A 22514-nucleotide genomic window follows, 5' to 3' on the forward strand; every position below is an offset into this window, starting at 1 on the left:
TCTTCCATATGTTACTTGTTGCTTTGGCATCCAGACATTAGTTTTAGATATTACAGTAATATATTAACTTAGTCTCTGAACAAAGTTGGTAGACACAGACCTTCACTAAAAAATCTGATCTTTCACTTTTCACTTTGTTTTCCATCAGTTAGTAAAATGTGGCTCTATTTATCTAACCAATCTTTTGTATAATTTTGCAGAGACGTCTTGATGACATAAATGTGAAGGACCTAAGAAGACTCACATCCCAGCTCCTCAGAAGGAAACAAGGCTTGATTCCCAGTTGCTGTGTGGCTACTGAAGAGCAGTTTCCTGATCTGCACAGACACAACATTGGTTTTATTTTTGGTGTTTGATTCTTTTTTTTTTTTCTAGTAAACCACAATTTAATAGCATTTCTGTGGAATCTATTGTTTACATGTTCGTTGATTGTATTGTTTCTTACTTATAACTTTGTGTTACTAATTAAGTAATTTGAGCTACTTTGTACACTTTGAAGCGTTTTTAAAATAAAGAAATTTAAATGCTTTTCCCCATTTATTCAATACATTCAAGTCATCTAAATAACTGCAGTAGGATGTGATCATACAGGAACAAGATAAAAGTTTATTACAATTTATGACTGTAATAAATACAGATCTAACAGTGTATAAACACACCACAAATCCCACAGAGAAAAGTCTATGATCCATAAACAGAAGACACAACTATATACAAAAGATGTGAAGTTTAGATTCCACAATAGAAGGTCAATAATTCCTGTTCATGTTTTATGTGTTGCACCCTCGCTGCTGACTTCATACACATTTGTAAACTTTTTTGTTCATTACACTTATGGAAATAATTATAAGATGCAGTGGCCCAAATTCACTCAGGCATCACAAAACATGTTGGTGAAGAGATCTGGTAAAGGACGTTGCTCTACGCTGCACGGCGTGCCCGTGACGCCATGGCAAAGTTCCATGCGGCGGCGTGACATCATAAATCACTATAAAATTCTCAATTTTGATCTGATCACCCTAAAACTTATAGGGATTAATAAGGGATCAGTCCTGAACAGATTAATGTGACCATTGCTGGTCTAGACCTAAGCCCCGCCCACTTACAACAGGAAGTGGTTTTTTCCACGTTTGAGGGTCATGCTTCTAAGCAAATGGTCCAAAACACTTGAGCCTCCTCCAAAACATGTCAAACCCTTTCATGATGCCACAATAAAAACCTCAAGTCGCTACGCTAAACGGGACATGGCGAATAGCGGTCCAACGCCATGAAACAGGAAGTACCTGTGACCAAGCCATGGAACCTTGGACCACCACCAAACTTGCCATGACTGATGACAGTAAGGCCCTGAACTAAGCCCCATTGAAACATTATGGAATAAATGGAGCATGTCTCCATAGCGCCCCCTACAAAATTTCAATCAATCAGCCCCGCCCACTACATTGACTGACATGGATATGATTCGGGAAACTTGTAGACCCTCCCAGTACCTTCAAAAAAGTCTCTTGGACATATGGGCTAAATCAAACAGGAAGTCGGCCATTTTGAAAAAGGTGTCATTTTTGGGGCAATTTCTGTCATTAGGCCCGAGCACCTTGGCGGTGCGAAGGCCTATTGTAATTGCAGTGTTTATTATTATTATTATTATTATTATTATTATTATTATTATTATTATTATTATTATTTTTATTCGGACACTTCGCGTGCTTTTTTGGAGGCCTGAACGTGCTCGAAAACTCATCAAATTTTGCGAACCCCCCCAAGGGAATACGAAAAATTTGATATTTTGAGGTGCTCCAGAATGTTTGGGCGAAACTGAACGAGAGCGCCACCTATTTTAGGTGCCCCGCCACTGCATGTCGGTAATCTTTATGAAAATTCATACACATGATCAACATGACAGGGCAAAAAAAAAAATCCTCTTAATGTCATGGTGAAATGTCGACAGGAAGGCGGCCATTTTAGGTCAAAGTCAATATTTTGGCGTTTTAGCGCCTCGCATTTTAACGAACTCGTCCTAGAGCTTTTATCCCACTGAGCCACAAATTGCTCAGGATGTTCAGGAGGCATGTGTGATTAAATGTTGTGTTATTTCTTCTAATAGGAGACTTAGTTTACGAGGGGCGGGGCCTCAAAGTTTGATGTCTCGCCATGAAAAATCAAACAGCTATAACTCCCACATAAAGCAACATTTCTGTACCAAATTTGCTAGATATGATGGCAGTCCCCTCCTACAGAGTTCTATATGCCAATATTTTGATTATGAAATAGCCACGCCCCCTGGAGGTCAAAAGTGTTGTTTTTTGCTCACACACCCATAACTCTGGCTTGGTGGACACCACATGGCCCAAATTCACTCAGGCATCACAAAACATGTTGGTGAAGAGATCTGGTAAAGGACGTTGCTCTACGCTGCACGGCGTGCCCGTGACGCCATGGCGAAGTTCCATGCGGCGGCGTGACATCATAAATCACTATAAAATTGTCAATTTTGATCTGATCACCCTAAAACGTATAGGGATTAATAAGGGATCAGTCCTGAACAGATTAATGTGACCATTGCTGGTCTAGACCTAAGCCCCGCCCACTTACAACAGGAAGTGTTTTTTTCCACGTTTGAGGGTCATGCTTCTAAGCAAATGGTCCCAAACACTTGAGACTCCTCCAAAACATGTGAAACCCTTTCATGATGCCACAATAAAAACCTCAAGTCGCTACGCTAAACGGGACATGGCGAATGGCGGTCCAACGCCATGAAACAGGAAGTACCTGTGACCAAGCCATGGAACCTTGGACCGCCACCAAACTTGCCATGACTGATGACAGTAAGGCCCTGAACTAAGCCCCATTGAAACATTATGGAATAAATGGAGCATGTCTCCATAGCGCCCCCTACAAAATTTCAATCAATCAGCCCCGCCCACTACATGGACCGACATGGATAAAATTCAGCACAGTTGGAGAACCTGCCACTACCTTCAAAAAAGTCTCTTGGACATATGGGCCAAAACCAACAGGAAGTCGGCCATTTTGAAAAAGGTGCCATTTTTGGGGTCATTTCTTTGCCATGCATTTTAAACAACTCCTCCTAGGGATATTGTCCAACTGACACCCAACTTGCACAGGATGCTCAGGAGGCATGTGTGATTTAAAGTTGTGTTATTTCTTCTAATAGAAGATTTAGTTTAGGAGGGGCGGGCCCTCAAAGTTTGATGTCTCATTAACAAAGACTTATTGCTAAAACTCCCACATAAAACAACATATCAGCACAGGAATCGACACATTTGATGCCAGTCCCATGATGAACAAAATATACAATGCAATAATATGACTATGAATTAGCCCCACCCCTTGGCAACAACAAGTGTCTGATATCATGAACCAGGAAGTACCTGTAACAAAGCCATGAAATTGTTGATCTTCACCATACTTGCCATGAGTCATGACAGTTATGTCCTTAATAGAGTAAAATTACAACATAGTGGAAAAGATAGTAAATGGCTCCATAGCGCCCCCTACAATATTTCAATCAATCAGCCCCGCCCACTACATTGACTGACATGGATAAAATTCAGCACACTTATAGACCATTCCAGCACCTTCAAAAAAGTCTCTTGGACATATGGGCTAAATCAAACAGGAAGTCGGCCATTTTGAAAAAGGTGTCATTTTTGGGGCAATTTCTGTCATTTTCTTTGTCATGCATTTTGAGAAGTTCCTTCTAAGAATTTTGTCCAACTTTAACCCAAATGAGTCAGGATGCTCAAGAGGCATGTGTGATTAAAAGTTGTGCTATTTCTTTTAATAGGGGATATCGTTTAGGAGAGGCGGGGCAGCAAAGCAACTGTGATGCAATGAAAAGGAAAACTGACATAACTCCCACAATAAACAACCAACCTGCACCAAATTTGCTGCAGATGATGCCAGGCATATCCTTCACATTTGTGCATGTCAATAATTAGATTATAAATTAGCCCCGCCCCTTGGTGACAGGAAGTGACACTTCATAAGTCCTAAATGGCCTGAAGTGCAGTCTGGCAGCACTTTAGGTTGAGAGAGACATGGGAAGGATGTTGCCAGGGGAGGCGGTGGCATTATGCCAAGCGGCGCCATGGTGCGAGGGCCTATATCACCGCTTGTTATTAGGCCCGAGCACCTTGGCGGTGCGAAGGCCTATTGTAATTGCAGCGTTTATTATTATTATTAGGCCCGAGCACCTTGGCGGTGCGAAGGCCTATTGTAATTGCAGTGTTTATTATTATTATTATTATTTTTATTCGGACACTTCGCGTGCTTTTTTGGAGGCCTGAACGTGCTCGAAAACTCACCAAATTTCGCGAACCCCCCCAAGGGAATACGAAAAATTTGATATTTTGAGGTGCTCCAAAATGTTTGGGCGAAACTGAAGGAGAGCGCCACCTATTTTAGGTGCCCCGCCACTGCATGTCGTTAATCTTTATGAAAATTCATACACATGATCTACATGCTAGGGTGAACAAAAAATCCTCTTAATGTCATGGTGAAATGTTGACAGGAAGGCGGCCATTTTAGGTCAAAGTAAATATTTTGGCGTTTTAGCACCTCGCATTTTAACGAACTCGTCCTAGAGCTTTTATCCCACTGAGCCACAAATTGCTCAGGATGTTCAGGAGGCATGTGTGATTAAATGTTGTGTTATTTCTTCTAATAGGAGACTTAGTTTACGAGGGGCGGGGCCTCAAAGTTTGATGTCTCGCCATGAAAAATTAAACGGATATAACTCCCCCATAAAGCAACATTTCTGCACCAAATTTGCTAGATATGATGGCAGTCCCCTCCTACAGAGTTCTATATGTCAATATTTTGATTATGAAATAGCCACGCCCCCTGGAGGTCAAAAGTGTTGTTTTTTGCTCACACACCCAGAACTCTGGCTTGGTAGACACCACATGGCCCAAATTCACTCAGGCATCACAAAACATGTTGGTGAAGAGATCTGGTAAAGGACGTTGCTCTACGCTGCACGGCGTGCCCGTGACGCCATGGCGAAGTTCCATGCGGCGGCGTGACATCATAAATCACTATAAAATTGTCAATTTTGATCTGATCACCCTAAAACTTATAGGGATTAATAAGGGATCAGTCCTGAACAGATTAATGTGACCACTGCTGGTCTAGACTTAAGCCCCGCCCACTTACAACAGGAAGTGGTTTTTTCCACGTTTGAGGGTCATGCTTCTAAGCATATGGTCCAAAACACTTGAGCCTCCTCCAAAACATGTCAAACCCTTTCATGATGCCACAATAAAAATCTCAAGTCGCTACGCTAAACGGGACATGGCGAATGGCGGTCCAACGCCATGAAACAGGAAGTACCTGTGACCAAGCCATGGAACCTTGGACCGCCACCAAACTTGCCATGACTGATGACAGTCAGGTCCTGAACTAAGCCCCATTGAAACATAATGGAATAAAGGGAGCATGTCTCCATAGCGCCCCCTACAAAATTTCAATCAATCAGCCCCGCCCACTACATTGCCCGACATGGATAAAATTCAGCACAGTTGGAGAACCTGCCAGTACCTTCAAAAAAGTCTCTTGGACATATGGGCTAAATTCAACAGGAAGTCGGCCATTTTGAAAAAGGTGCCATTTTTGGGGTCATTTCTTTGCCATGCATTTTAAACAACTCCTCCTAGGGATATTGTCCAACTGACACCCAACTTGCACAGGATGCTCAGGAGGCATGTGTGATTTAAAGTTGTGTTATTTCTTCTAATAGAAGATTTAGTTTAGGAGGGGCGGCCCTTCAAAGTTTTATGTCTCATTAACAAAGACTTATTGATAAAACTCCCACATAAAACAACATATCAGCACAGGAATCACTACATTTGATGCCAGTCCCATGATGAACAAAATATACAATGCAATAATATGACTATGAACTAGCACCACCCCTTGGCAACAACAAGTGTCTGATATCGTGAACCAGGAAGTACCTGTAACAAAGCCATGAAACCTTTGATCTTCACCATACTTGCCATGAGTCATGACAGTTATGTCCTTAATAGAGTAAAATTATAATATAGTGGAAAAGAAAGTAAATGGCTCCATAGCGCCCCCTACAATATTTCAATCAATCAGCCCCGCCCACTACATTGACTGACATGGATATGATTCGGGACACTTGTAGACCCTCCCAGTACCTTCAAAAAAGTCTCTTGGACATATGGGCTAAATGAAACAGGAAGTCGGCCATTTTGAAAAAGGTGTCATTTTTGGGGCAATTTCTGTCATTTTCTTTGCCATGCATTTTGAGAAGTACCTTCTAAGAATTTTGTCCAACTTTAACCCAAATGATTCAGGATGCTTAAGAGGCATGTGTGATTAAAAGTTGTGCTATTTCTTTTAATAGGGGATATCATTTAGGAGAGGCGGGGCAGCAAAGCAGATGTGATGCAATGAAAAGGAAAACAGACATAACTCTCACAACAAACAACCAACCTGCACCAAATTTGCTACAGATGATGCCAGTCATATCCTTCACATTTGTGCATGTCAATAATTAGATGATAAGTTAGCCCCGCCCCTTGGTGACAGGAATTGACCCTTCATAAGGCCTAAATGGCCTGAAGTGCAGTCTGGCTGCACTTTAGGTTGAGAGAGGCATGGGAAGGATGTTGCCAGGGGAGGCGGTGGCATTATGCCGAGCGGCGCCATGGTGCGAGGGCCTATATCACCGCTTGCGGTTTTAATTAGGCCCGAGCACCTTGGCAGTGCGAAGGCCTATTGTAATTGCAGCGTTTATTATTATTATTATTATTTTTATTCGGACACTTCGCGTGCTTTTTTGGAGGCCTGAACGTGCTCGAAAACTCACCAAATTTCCCGAACCCCCCCAAGGGAATACGAAAAATTTGATATTTTGAGGTGCTCCAGAATGTTTGGGCGAAACTGAATGAGAGCGCCACCTATTTTAGGTGCCCCGCCACTGCATGTCGTAAATCTTTATGAAAATTCATACACATGATGTACATGCTAGGGCGAAAAAAAAATCCTCTTAATGTCATGGTGAAATGTCGACAGGAAGGCGGCCATTTAAGGTCAAAGTCAATATTTTGGCGTTTTAGCACCTCGCATTTTAACGAACTCGTCCTAGAGCTTTTATCCCACTGAGCCACAACTTGCTCAGGATGTTCAGGAGGCATGTGTGAATAAATGTTGTGTTATTTCTTCTAATAGGAGACTTAGTTTACGAGGGGCGGGGCCTCAAAGTTTGATGTCTCGCCAGGAAAAATTAAACGGATATAACTCCCACATAAAGCAACATTTCTGCACCAAATTTGCTAGATATGATGGCAGTCCCCTCCTACAGAGTTCTATATGTCAATATTTTGATTATGAAATAGCCACGCCCCCTGGAGGTCAAAAGTGTTGTTTTTAGCTCACACACCCATAACTCTGGCTTGGTGGACACCACATGGCCCAAATTCACTCAGACATCACAAAACATGTTGGTGAAGAGATCTTATAAAGGACGTTGCTCTACGCTGCACGGCGTGCCCGTGACGCCATGGCGAAGTTCCATGCGGCGGCGTGACATCATAAATCACTATAAAATTGTCAATTTTGATCTGATCACCCTAAAACTTATAGGGATTAATAAGGGATCAGTCCTGAACAGATTACTGTGACCATTGCTGGTGTAGACCTAAACTCCGCCCACTTACAACAGGAAGTGTTTTTTTGCACGTTTGAGGGTCATGCTTCTAAGCAAATGGTCCAAAACACTTGAGCCTCCTCCAAAACATGTCAAACCCTTTCATGATGCCACAATAAAAACCTCAAGTTGCTACGCTAAACGGGACATAGCGAATGGCGGTCCAACGCCATGAAACAGGAAGTACCTGTGACCAAGCCATGGAACATTGGACCGCAACCATACTTGCCATGACTGATGACAGTAAGGCCCTGAACTAAGCCCCATTGAAACATAATGGAATACATGGAGCATGTCTCTATAGCGCCCCCTACAAAATTTCAATCAATCAGCCCCGCCCACTACATGGACCGACATGGATAAAATTCAGCACAGTTGGAGAACCTTCCAGTACCTTCAAAAAAGTCTCTTGGACATATGGGCTAAATTCAACAGGAAGTCGGCCATTTTGAAAAAGGCGCCATTTTTGGGGTCATTTCTTTGCCATGCATTTTAAACAACTCCTCCTAGGGATATTGTCCAACTGACACCCAACTTGCACAGGATGCTCAGGAGGCATGTGTGATTTAAAGTTGTGTTATTTCTTCTAATAGAAGATTTAGTTTAGGAGGGGCGGGCCCTCAAAGTTTGATGTCTTATTAACATAGACTTATTGCTAAACCTCCCACATAAAACAACATATCAGCACAGGAATCGCCACATTTGATGCCAGTCCCATGATGAACAAAATCTACAATGCAATAATGGGACTATGAATTAGCCCCACCCCTTGGCAACAACAAGTGTCTGATATCGTGAACCAGGAAGTACCTGTAACAAAGCCATGAAACCTTTGATCTTCACCATACTTGCCATGACTTATGACAGTAAAGTCCTTAATAGAGTAAAATTACAATATAGTGGAAAAGATAGTAAGTGGCTCCATAGCGCCCCCTACAATATTTCAATCAATCAGCCCCGCCCACTGCATTGACTGACATGGATATGATTCGGGAAACTTGTAGACGCTCCCAGTACCTTCAAAAAAGTCTCTTGGACATATGGGCTAAATCCAACAGGAAGTCGGCCATTTTGAAAAAGGTAACATATTTGGGGTCATTTTGTCATTTTCTTTGCCATGCATTTTGAGCAACTCCTCCTAAGAATTTTATTCAACTTTAACCCAAATGAGTCAGGATGCTCAACAGACATATGTGATTAAAAGTTGTGTTATTTCTTTTAATAGGGGATATCGTTTAGGAGAGGCGGGGCAGCAAAGCAGATGTGATGCAACAAAAAGAAAAACTGACATAAATCCCCCAAGAAACAACCAACCTGCACCAAATTTGCTACAGATGATGCCAGTCATATCCTTCACATTTCTGTATGTCAATAATTAGATTATGAATTAGCCCCGCCCCTTGGTGACAGGAACTGACCGTTCATAAGGCCTAAACGGCCTGAAGTGTAGTTTGGCTGCACTTTAGATTGAGAGAGGCATGGGAAGGATGTTGCCAGGGGAGGCGGTGGCATTATGCCGAGCGGCGCCATGGTGCGAGGGCCTATATCACCGCTTGCGGTTTTAATTAGGCCCGAGCACCTTGGCGGTGCGAAGGCCTATTGTAATTGCAGCGTTTATTATTAGGCCCGAGCACCTTGGCGGTGCGAAGGCCTATTGTAATTGCAGTGTTTATTATTATTATTAGGCCCGAGCACCTTGGCGGTGCGAAGGCCTATTGTAATTGCAGCGTTTATTATTATTATTATTATTATTATTATTATTATTATTATTATTATTATTCTCCTAATAAATGAATTGCTTTTTTGGAGGCCTGAACATGCTCAAAAACTCACCAAATTTTGCGTACCCCCCCAAGGGAATGTGAAAAATTTGATATTTTGAGGAGCTCCAGAATGTTTGGGTGAAACTGAATGAGAGCGCCACCTATTTTAGGTGCCCCGCCAGTGCATGTCGTTAATCTTTATGAAAATTCATACACATGATCTACATGCTAGGGCGAACAAAAAATCCTCTTAATGTCATGGTGAAATGTCGACAGGAAGGCGGCCATTTTAGGTCAAAGTCAATATTTTGGCGTTTTAGCACCTCGCATTTTAACGAACTCGTCCTAGAGCTTTTATCCCACTGAGCCACAAATTGCTGAGGATGTTCAGGAGGCATGTGTGATTAAATGTTGTGTTATTTCTTCTAATAGGAGACTTAGTTTACGAGGGGCGGGGCCTCAAAGTTTGATGTCCCGCCAGGAAAAATTAAACGGATATAACTCCCACATAAAGCAACCTTTCTGCACCAAATTTGCTAGATATGATGGCAGTCCCCTCCTACAGAGTTCTATATGTCAATATTTTGATTATGAAATAGCCACGCCCCCTGGAGGTCAAAAGTGTTGTTTTTTGCTCACACACCCATAACTCTGGCTTGGTAGACACCACATGGCCCAAATTCACTCAGGCATCACAAAACATGTTGGTGAAGAGATCTGGTAAAGGACGTTGCTCTACGCTGCACGGCGTGCCCGTGACGCCATGGCAAAGTTCCATGCGGCGGCGTGGCATCATAAATCACTATAAAATTGTCAATTTTGATCTGATCACCCTAAAACTTATAGGGATTAATAAGGGATCAGTCCTGAACAGATTAATGTCAGCATTGCTGGTGTAGACCTAAGCCCCGCCCACTTACAACAGGAAGTGGTTTTTTCCACGTTTGAGGGTCATGCTTCTAAGCAAATGGTCCCAAACACTTGAGCCTCCTCCAAAACATGTCAAACCCTTTCATGATGCCACAATAAAAACCTCAAGTCGCTACGCTAAACGGGACATGGCGAATGGCGGTCCAACGCCATGAAACAGGAAGTACCTGTGACCAAGCCATGGAACCTTGGACCGCCACCATACTTGCCATGACTGATGACAGTAAGGCCCTGAACTAAGCCCCATTGAAACATTATGGAATAAATGGACCATGTCTCCATAGCGCCCCCTACAAAATTTCAATCAATCAGCCCCGCCCACTACATGGACCGACATGAATAAAATTCAGCACAGTTGGAGAACCTGCCAGTACCTTCAAAAAAGTCTCTTGGACATATGGGCTAAATTCAACAGGAAGTCGGCCATTTTGAAAAAGGTGCCATTTTTGGGGTCATTTCTTTGCCATGCATTTTAAACAACTCCTCCTAGGGATATTGTCCAACTGACACCCAACTTGCACAGGATGCTCAGGAGGCATGTGTGATGTAAAGTTGTGTTATTTCTTCTAATAGAAGATTTAGTTTAGGAGGGGCGGGCCCTCAAAGTTTTATGTCTCATTAACAAAGACTTATTGCTAAAACTCCCACATAAAACAACATATCAGCACAGGAATCGACACATTTGATGCCAGTCCCATGATTAACAAAATCTACAATGCAATAATATGACTATGAATTAGCCCCACCCCTTGGCAACAACAAGTGTCTGATATCATGAACCAGGAAGTACCTGTAACAAAGCCATGAAATTGTTGATCTTCACCATACTTGCCATGAGTCATGGCAGTTATGTCCTTAATAGAGTAAAATTACAATATAGTGGAAAAGATGGTAAACGGCTCCATAGCGCCCCCTACAATATTTCAATCAATCAGCCCCGCCCACTACATTGACTGACATGGATATGATTCGGCACAGTTGTAGAACCTTCCAGTACCTTCAAAAAAGTCTCTTGGACATATGGGCCAAATCAAACAGGAAGTCGGCCATTTTGAAAAAGGTGTCATTTTCGGGGTCATTTCTGTCATTTGCTTTGCCATGCATTTTGAGGAAGTCCTGCTAAGAATTTTATCTAACTTTAACCCAAATGATTCAGGATGCTCAAGAGGCATGTGTGATTAAACGTTGTGCTATTTCTTTTAATAGGGGATATCGTTTAGGAGAGGTGGGGCAGCAAAGCAGATGTGATGCAACGAAAAGGAAAACTGACATAACTCCCACAAAAAACAACCAACCTGCACCAAATTTGCTCCAGGTCGTGCCAGTCATATCCTTCACATTTGTGCATGTCAATAATTAGATCATAAGTTAGCCCCGCCCTTTGGTGACAGGAAGTGACCGTTCATAAGGCCTAAATGGCCTGAAGTGCAGTCTGGCTGCACTTTAGATAGAGAGAGGCATGGGAAGGATGTTGGCAGGGGAGGCGGTGGCATTATGCCGAGCGGCGCCATGGTGCGAGGGCCTATATCACCGCTTGCGGTTTTAATTATTATTATTATTATTTTTATTCGGACACTTCGCGTGCTTTTTTGGAGGCCTGAACGTGCTCGAAAACTCACCAAATTTTGCGTACCCCCCCAAGGGAATACGAAAAATTTGATATTTTGAGGTGCTCCAGAATGTTTGGGCGAAACTGAACGAGAGCGCCACCTATTTTAGGTGCCCCGCCACTGCATGTCGTTAATCTTTATGAAAATTCATACACATGATCTACATGCTAGGGCGAACAAAAAATCCTCTTAATGTCATGGTGAAATGTCGACAGGAAGACGGCCATTTTAGGTCAAAGTCAATATTTTGGCGTTTTAGCACCTCGCATTTTAACGAACTCGTCCAAGAGCTTTTATCCCACTGAGCCACAAATTGCTCAGGATGTTCAGGAGGCATGTGTGATTAAATGTTGTGTTATTTCTTCTAATAGGAGACTTAGTTTACGAGGGGCGGGGCCTCAAAGTTTGATGTCTCGCCATGAAAAATTAAACGGATATAACTCCCACATAAAGCAACATTTCTGCACCAAATTTGCTAGATATGATGGCAGTCCCCTCCTACAGAGTTCTATATGTCAATATTTTGCTTATGAAATAGCCACGCCCCCTGGAGGTCAAAAGTGTTGTTTTTTGCTCACACACCCATAACTCTGGCTTGGTGGACACCACATGGCCCAAATTCACTCAGGCATCACAAAACATGTTGGTGAAGAGATCTGATAAAGGATGTTGCTCTACTCCACACGGCGTGCCCGTGACGCCATGGCGAAGTTCCATGCGGCGGCGTGACATCATAAATCACTATAAAATTGTCAATTTTGATCTGATCACCCTAAAACTTATAGGGATTAATAAGGGATCAGTCCTGAACAGATTCATGTGACCATTGCTGGTCTAGACCTAAGCCCCGCCCACTTACAACAGGAAGTGGTTTTTTCCACATTTGAGGGTCATGCTTCTAAGGAAATGGTCCCAAACACTTGAGACTCCTCCAAAACATGTCAAACCCTTTCATGATGCCACAATAAAAACCTCAAGTCGCTACGCTAAACGGGACATGGTGAATGGCGGTCCAACGCCATGAAACAGGAAGTACCTGTGACCAAGCCATGGAACCTTGGACCGCCACCATACTTGCCATGACTGATGACAGTAAGGCCCTGAACTAAGCCCCATTGAAACATTATGGAATAAATGGAGCATGTCTCCATAGCGCCCCCTACAAAATTTCAATCAATCAGCCCCGCCCACTACATGGACCGACATGAATAAAATTCAGCACAGTTGGAGAACCTTCCAGTACCTTCAAAAAAGTCTCTTGGACATATGGGCTAAATCCAACAGGAAGTCGGCCATTTTGAAAATGGTGCCATTTTTGGGGTCATTTCTTTGCCATGCATTTTAAACAACTCCTCCTAGGGATATTGTCCAACTGACACCCAACTTGCACAGGATCCTCAGGAGGCATGTGTGATTTAAAGTTGTGTTATTTCTTCTAATAGAAGATTTAGTTTAGGAGGGGCGGGCCCTCAAAGTTTGATGTCTCATTAACAAAGACTTATTGCCAAAACTCCCATATAAAACAACATATCAGCACAGGAATCGACACATTTGATGCCAGTCCCATGATAAACAAAATCTACAATGCAATGATATGACTCTGAACTAGCTCCACCCCTTGGCAACAACAAGTGTCTGATACCGTGAACCAGGAAGTACCTGTAACAAAGCCATGAAACCTTTGATCTTCACCATACTTGCCATGAGTCATGACAGTTATGTCCTTAATAGAGTAAAATTACAATATAGTGGAAAAGATAGTAAATGGCTCCATAGCGCCCCCTCCAATATTTCAATCAATCAGCCCCGCCCACTACATTGATCGACATGGATCAAATTCAGCACACTTGTAGCCCCTTCCCGTACCTTCAAAAAAGTCTCTTGGACATATGGGCTAAATCAAACAGGAAGTCGGCCATGTTGAAAAAGGTGCCATTTTTGGGGTCATTTCTGTCATTTTCTTTGCCATGCATTTTGAGAAGGTCCTCCAAAGAATTTTCTCCAACTGTAACCCAAATGAGTCCGGATGCTCAAGCTGCATATCTGATTAAAAGTTGTGTTATTTCTTTTAATAGGGAATATCGTTTAGGAGAGGCGGGGCAGCGAAGCAGATGTGATGCAATGAAAAGGAAAACTGACATAACTCCCACAAAAAACAACCAACCATATTTATAGACATGTATGTACAGATGAACATGCAGGTCCATCTGAAGGAATTATTAATTATGTGAATCAGTTTCATATGTGTTTTATTGTTTAGAAGCAGACTGATTGCTCTTTGATTTATAGACATTTGTTCAGATTCTTGGATAGAGTGGTATTGGATCAGCTCTGTTGATGGATTGATTAAAACATCCAGTGCGGCTAATACTTACAACAATAAGTTACTGAAAACTATATTTATGTAAATGATGTTAACAGTTTTTAACAAATGTCACAGGCATGTTAATAAGCATAATGAATTAAAACTAAACTTGAAGCATTTATGTATTATTCCTCCCTGTTGCTCTTTGTCTGTACTGTGGGGGATTACATGAAAAAGAAAAAATCTGAGGCTTTGGTTCTGAGAATGAGCAGCTAATTCTTGTTTTGAATAAAGTAAAAATAATGTAACATCCATTTATGGAAAACTGGTGGGATTTTTTTTTTTTCAATTTCATTAAACACTGTGGCATATTTGATCCACTTTTAGATTATTTTTTTCAATGTATTGAAGCCAGAGTATGTAAGATTTCAAAGCGATTCTTTCCAACACTAGGTGGCAAACGCCATGTAGTGAGCAAAACCACACAACTGCTACCTCTACAAACCACCACAGGGCGGAAGTAGTGAGCTAAACATGCTCCTCACCCCTCCCATCCTCTAAATACAGCGGAACCGTCACCGTCCACAAGACTCAAAGTTTATTTCCATCCAGTATTTCAGCTACACATGAACCGGTAAGTAACTGTTAACACAACAGGCTCTTCGTCATGCTGAAAATGATACTCTCTTATGGTGTTTTTTTTGCAAAGTAGTACGTAAAAATGACAATATCGCGTATGGAATAAACGGTGGTACTAAGAAGAGGCTAAGCTACGTGCTAAGCTAGCTATAGTTGTTAGGCTAATTCTAACTTTATTAATATTTCTGCATATATTCAGCTGATGTTAGACTGAATCAGCCTAACACAGGCAGTCAGACACTGACATAATGCAGAATTTACATGTTTGAATGTTGTTACAGCGATGATCCGTGTACACACTTGTTTTCAGTGATGAATATGACATGTTAAGGTTGCCAGGAAGGCCGAGGCAGGGCTGGTGGACGGTCCGAGGACAAGCGGGTCAGTCTGAGGAAGACGAGCTGCAGCTTCCAGAGATGTGACTGGCTAGCTGTAGTACAGGTAAAATGCAGTTTCATGTTCACTGTTTTGTCTCAAGATATTACTGATAAAAAACATTTATTACAGGAATTCCACAGTATTCCAATAACCAACAATGGTAAACGAGGCTGAAGTTAGCTTCTAATTCGCAATATGTGTAAAGGGCAATTCCACTGAATTTTTCGGAAACACCACATTAGACCAGGTCCTGACAAAAAACTACAACACTTGGACTCTTAAAACCTGGGTTAAAATATTCCACATACTATGCAGATTCAATAAAACATAGTGTCTGATTTGTGAAATCTTTATTCTATTTGTGAAAATGCAAATAAGGGTCATTTCATGACTTTTTTGGCATCTGGACCACATTACATCAGGTCCTGACAAAAAACTAAAACACTTAGACTCTTCAAATGTGGGCTAAAATATTCCACATACTATACCAGTTTTTTGTCAGTACCTGGTCTAATGTGGTGGTGTTTCCAAAAAATTCAGTGTAATTGCCCTTTACACATATTGCAGCCATAAGCTGCGGATCGGAAGCTAACTTCAGCCTCGTCAATGGTAACTGTTTTATGTATTATTTGTTGTTGTAACATAAATGTAATTTTATATTTGAGCTTGTTACCTACTGCTCTGTCTTCCATATGTTACTTGTTGCTTTGGCATCCAGACATTAGTTTTAGATATTACAGTAATAGATTAACTTAGTCTCTGAACAAAGTTGGTAGACACAGACCTTCACTAAAAAATCTGATCTTTCACTTTTCACTTTGTTTTCCATCAGTTAGTAAAATGTGGCTCTATTTATCTAACCAATCTTTTGTATAATTTTGCAGAGACGTCTTGATGACATAAATGTGAAGGACCTAAGAAGACTCACATCCCAGCTCCTCAGAAGGAAACAAGGCTTGATTCCCAGTTGCTGTGTGGCTACTGAAGAGCAGTTTCCTGATCTGCACAGACACAACATTGGTTTTATTTTTGGTGTTTGATTCTTTTTTTTTTTTCTAGTAAACCACAATTTAATAGCATTTCTGTGGAATCTATTGTTTACATGTTCGTTGATTGTATTGTTTCTTACTTATAACTTTGTGTTACTAATTAAGTAATTTGAGCTACTTTGTACACTTTGAAGCGTTTTTAAAATAAAGAAATTTAAATGCTTTTCCCCATTTATTCAATCCATTCAAGTCATCTAAATAACTGCAGTAGGATGTGATCATACAGGAACAAGATAAAAGTTTATTACAATTTATGACTGTAATAAATACAGATCTAACAGTGTATAAACACAGCACAAATCCCACAGAGAAAAGTCTATGATCCACAAACAGAAGACACAACTATATACAAAAGATGTGAAGTTTAGATTCCACAATAGAAGGTCAATAATTCCTGGTCATGTTTTATGTGTTGCACCCTCGCTGCTGACTTCATACACATTTGTAAACTTTTTTGTTCATTACACTTATGGAAATAATTATAAGATGCAGTGGCCCAAATTCACTCAGGCATCACAAAACATGTTGGTGAAGAGATCTGGTAAAGGACGTTGCTCTACGCTGCACGGCGTGCCCGTGACGCCATGGCAAAGTTCCATGCGGCGGCGTGACATCATAAATCACTATAAAATTGTCAATTTTGATCTGATCACCCTAAAACTTATAGGGATTAATAAGGGATCAGTCCTGAACAGATTAATGTGACCATTGCTGGTCTAGACCTAAGCCCCGCCCACTTACAACAGGAAGTGGTTTTTTCCACGTTTGAGGGTCATGCTTCTAAGCAAATGGTCCAAAACACTTGAGCCTCCTCCAAAACATGTCAAACCCTTTCATGATGCCACAATAAAAACCTCAAGTCGCTACGCTAAACGGGACATGGCGAATAGCGGTCCAACGCCATGAAACAGGAAGTACCTGTGACCAAGCCATGGAACCTTGGACCACCACCAAACTTGTCATGACTGATGACAGTAAGGCCCTGAACTAAGCCCCATTGAAACATTATGGAATAAATGGAGCATGTCTCCATAGCGCCCCCTACAAAATTTCAATCAATCAGCCCCGCCCACTACATTGACTGACATGGATATGATTCGGGAAACTTGTAGACGCTCCCAGTACCTTCAAAAAAGTCTCTTGGACATATGGGCTAAATCAAACAGGAAGTCGGCAATTTTGAAAAAGGTGTCATTTTTGGGGCAATTTCTGTCATTTTCTTTGTCATGCATTTCTAGAAGTTCCTTCTAAGAATTTTGTCCAACTTTAACCCAAATGAGTCAGGATGCTCAAGAGACATGTGTGATTAAAAGTTGTGCTATTTCTTTTAATAGGGGATATCATTTAGGAGAGGCGGGGCAGCAAAGCAGATCGTGATGCAATGAAAAAGAAAACTGACATAACTCCCACAAAAAACAACCAACCTGCACCAAATTTGCTACAGATGATGCCAGTCATATCCTTCACATTTCTGTATGTCAATAATTAGATTATAAATTAGCCCCGCCCCTTGGTGACAGGAAGTGACCCTTCATAAGGCCTAAATGGTCTGAAGTGCAGTCTGGCTGCACTTTAGGTTGAGAGAGGCATGGGAAGGATGTTGGCAGGGGAGGCGGTGGCATTATGCCGAGCGGCGCCATGGTGCGAGGGCCTATATCACCGCTTGCGGTTTTAATTATTATTATTATTATTATTATTATTATTATTATTATTCTCCTAATAAATGAATTGCTTTTTTGGAGGCCTGAACATGCTCAAAAACTCACCAAATTTTGCGTACCCCCCCAAGGGAATGCGAAAAATTTGATATTTTGAGGTGCTCCAGAATGTTTGGGCGAAACTGAACGAGAGCGCCACCTATTTTAGGTGCCCCGCCACTGCATGTCATTAATCTTTATGAAAATTCATACACATGATCTACATGCTAGGGCGAACATAAAATCCTCTTAATGTCATGGTGAAATGTCGACAGGAAGGCGGCCATTTTAGGTCAAAGTCAATATTTTGGCGTTTTAGCACCTCGCATTTTAACGAACTCGTCCTAGAGCTTTTATCCCACTGAGCCACAAATTGCTCAGGATGTTCAGGAGGCATGTGTGATTAAATGTTGTGTTATTTCTTCTAATAGGAGACTTAGTTTACGAGGGGCGGGGCCTCAAAGTTTGATGTCTCGCCAGGAAAAATTAAACGGATATAACTCCCACATAAAGCAACATTTCTGCACCAAATTTGCTAGATATGATGGTAGTCCCCTCCTACAGAGTTCTATATGTCAATATTTTGATTATGAAATAGCCACGCCCCCTGGAGGTCAAAAGTGTTGTTTTTTGCTCACACACCCATAACTCTGGCTTGGTGGACACCACATGGCCCAAATTCACTCAGGCATCACAAAACATGTTGGTGAAGAGATCTTATAAAGGACGTTCCTCTACGCTGCACGGCGTGCCCGTGACGCCATGGCGAAGTTCCATGCGGCGGCGTGACATCATAAATCACTATAAAATTGTCAATTTTGATCTGATCACCCTAAAACTTATAGGGATTAATAAGGGATCAGTCCTGAACAGATTACTGTGACCATTGCTGGTGTAGACCTAAACTCCGCCCACTTACAACAGGAAGTGTTTTTTTGCACGTTTGAGGGTCATGCTTCTAAGCAAATGGTCCAAAACACTTGAGCCTCCTCCAAAACATGTCAAACCCTTTCATGATGCCACAATAAAAACCTCAAGTCGCTACACTAAACGGGACATGGCGAATGGCGGTCCAACACCATGAAACAGGAAGTACCTGTGACCAAGCCATGGAACCTTGGACCGCAACCATACTTGCCATGACTGATGACAGTAAGGCCCTGAACTAAGCCCCATTGAAACATAATGGAATACATGGAGCATGTCTCTATAGCGCCCCCTACAAAATTTCAATCAATCAGCCCCGCCCACTACATGGACCGACATGGATAAAATTCAGCACAGTTGGAGAACGTTCCAGTACCTTCAAAAAAGTCTCTTGGACATATGGGCTAAATTAAACAGGAAGTCGGCCATTTTGAAAAAGGCGCCATTTTTGGGGTCATTTCTTTGCCATGCATTTTAAACAACTCCTCCTAGGGATATTGTCCAACTGACACCCAACTTGCACAGGATGCTCAGGAGGCATGTGTGATTTAAAGTTGTGTTATTTCTTCTAATAGAAGATTTAGTTTAGGAGGGGCGGGCCCTCAAAGTTTGATGTCTCATTAACAAAGACTTATTGCTAAACCTCCCACATAAAACAACATATCAGCACAGGAATCGCCACATTTGATGCCAGTCCCATGATGAACAAAATCTACAATGCAATAATGGGACTATGAATTAGCCCCACCCCTTGGCAACAACAAGTGTCTGATATCGTGAACCAGGAAGTACCTGTAACAAAGCCATGAAACCTTTGATCTTCACCATACTTGCCATGACTTATGACAGTAAAGTCCTTAATAGAGTAAAATTACAATATAGTGGAGAAGATAGTAAATGGCTCCATAGCGCCCCCTACAATATTTTAATTAATTAGCCCCGCCCACTACATTGACTGACATGGTTATGATTCGGGAAACTTGTAGACGCTCCCAGTACCTTCAAAAAAGTCTCTTGGACATATGGGCTAAATCAAACAGGGAGTCGGCCATTTTGAAAAAGGTGCCATTTTTGGGGTCATTTCTGTCATTTTCTTTGCCATGCATTTTGACGAACTTCTCCTAAGAATTTTGTCCAACTTTAACCCAAATGAGTCAGGATGCTCAAGAGGCATGTGTGATTAGAAGTTGTGCTATTTCTTTTAATAGGGGATATCGTTTAGGAGAGGCGGGGCAGCAAAGCAGATGTGATGCAACAAAAAGAAAAACTGACATAAATCCCCCAAAAAACAACCAACCTGCACCAAATTTGCTACAGATGATGCCAGTCATATCCTTCACATTTGTGCATGTCAATAATTAGATGATAAGTTAGCCCCGCCCCTTGGTGACAGGAAGTGACCCTTCATAAAACCTAAATGGTCTGAAGTGCAGTCTGGCTTGCACTTTAGGTTGAGAGAGGCATGGGAAGGATGTTGCCAGGGGAGGCGGTGGCATGATGCCGAGCGGCGCCATGGTGCGAGGGCCTATATCACCGCCTGCGGTTTTAATTATTATTATTATTTTTATTCGGACACTTTGCGTGCTTTTTTGGAGGCCTGAACGTGCTCGAAAACTCACCAAATTTTGCGTACCCCCCCAAGGGAATACGAAAAATTTGATATTTTGAGGTGCTCCAGAATGTTTGGGCGAAACTGAACGAGAGCGCCACCTATTTTAGGTGCCCCGCCACTGCATGTCGTTAATCTTTATGAAAATTCATACACATGATCTACATGACAGGACAAACAAAAAATCCTCTTAATGTCATGGTGAAATGTCGACAGGAAGGCGGCCATTTTAGGTCAAAGTCAATATTTTGGCGTTTTAGCACCTCGCATTTTAACGAACTCGTCCTAGGGCTTTTATCCCACTGAGCCACAAATTGCTCAGGATGTTCAGGAGCCATGTGTGATTCAATGTTGTGTTATTTCTTCTAATAGGAGACTTAGTTTACGATGGGCGGGGCCTCAAAGTTTGATGTCTCGCCATGAAAAATTAAACGGATATAACTCCCACATAAAGCAACATTTCTGCACCAAATTTGCTAGATATGATGGCAGTCCCCTCCTACAGAGTTCTATATGTCAATATTTTGATTATGAAATAGCCACGCCCCCTGGAGGTCAAAAGTGTTGTTTTTTGCTCACACACCCATAACTCTGGCTTGGTGGACACCACATGGCCCAAATTCACTCAGGCATCACAAAACATGTTGGTGAAGAGATCTGGTAAAGGACGTTGCTCTGCGCTGCACGGCGTGCCCGTGACGCCATGGCGAAGTTCCATGCGGCGGCGTGACATCATAAATCACTATAAAATTCTCAATTTTGATCTGATCACCCTAAAGCTTATAGGGATTAATAAGGGATCAGTCCTGAACAGATTAATGTGACCATTGCTGGTGTAGACCTAAGCCCCGCCCACTTACAATAGGAAGTGGTTATTTACACGTTTGAGGGTCATGCTTCTAAGCAAATGGTCCAAAACACTTGAGCCTCCTCCAAAACATGTCAAACCCATTCATGATGCCACAATAAAGACCTCAAGTCGCTACGCTAAACGGGACATGGTGAATGGCGGTCCAACGCCATGAAACAGGAAGTACCTGTGACCAAGCCATGGAACCTTGGACCGCCACCATACTTGCCATGACTGATGACAGTAAGGCCCTGAACTAAGCCCCATTGAAACATTATGGAATAAATGGAGCATGCCTCCATAGCGCCCCCTACAAAATTTCAATCAATCAGCCCCGCCCACTACATGGACCGACATGGATAAAATTCAGCACAGTTGGAGAACCTGCCAGTACCTTCAAAAAAGTCTCTTGGACATATTGGCTAAATTCAACAGGAAGTCGGCCATTTTGAAAAAGGTGCCATTTTTGGGGTCATTTCTTTGCCATGCATTTTAAACAACTCCTCCTAGGGATATTGTCCAACTGACACCCAACTTGCACAGGATGCTCAGGAGGCATGTGGGATGTAAAGTTGTGTTATTTCTTCTAATAGAAGATTTAGTTTAGGAGGGGCGGGCCCTCAAAGTTTTATGTCTCATTAACAATGACTTATTGCTAAAACTCCCACATAAAACAACATATCAGCACAGGAATCGACACATTTGATGCCAGTCCCATGATGAACAAAATCTGCAATGCAATAATGGGACTATGAATTAGCCCCACCCCTTGGCAACACCAAGTGTCTGATATCATATACCAGGAAGTACCTGTAACAAAGCCATGAAACCTTTGACCTTCACCATACTTGCCATGAGTCATGAAAGTTATGCCCTTAATAGAGTAAAATTAAAATATAGTGGAGAAGATAGTAAATGGCTCCATAGCGCCCCCTACAATATTTTAATTAATCAGCCCCGCCCACTACATTGACTGACATGGATATGATTCGGGAAACTTGTAGACCCTCCCAGTACCTTCAAAGAAGTCTCTTGGACATATGGGCTAAATCCAACAG

Source organism: Telmatherina bonti (genome assembly GCF_933228915.1).
Source record: "Telmatherina bonti genome assembly, chromosome: 2".
Taxonomy (NCBI): domain Eukaryota; kingdom Metazoa; phylum Chordata; class Actinopteri; order Atheriniformes; family Telmatherinidae; genus Telmatherina; species Telmatherina bonti.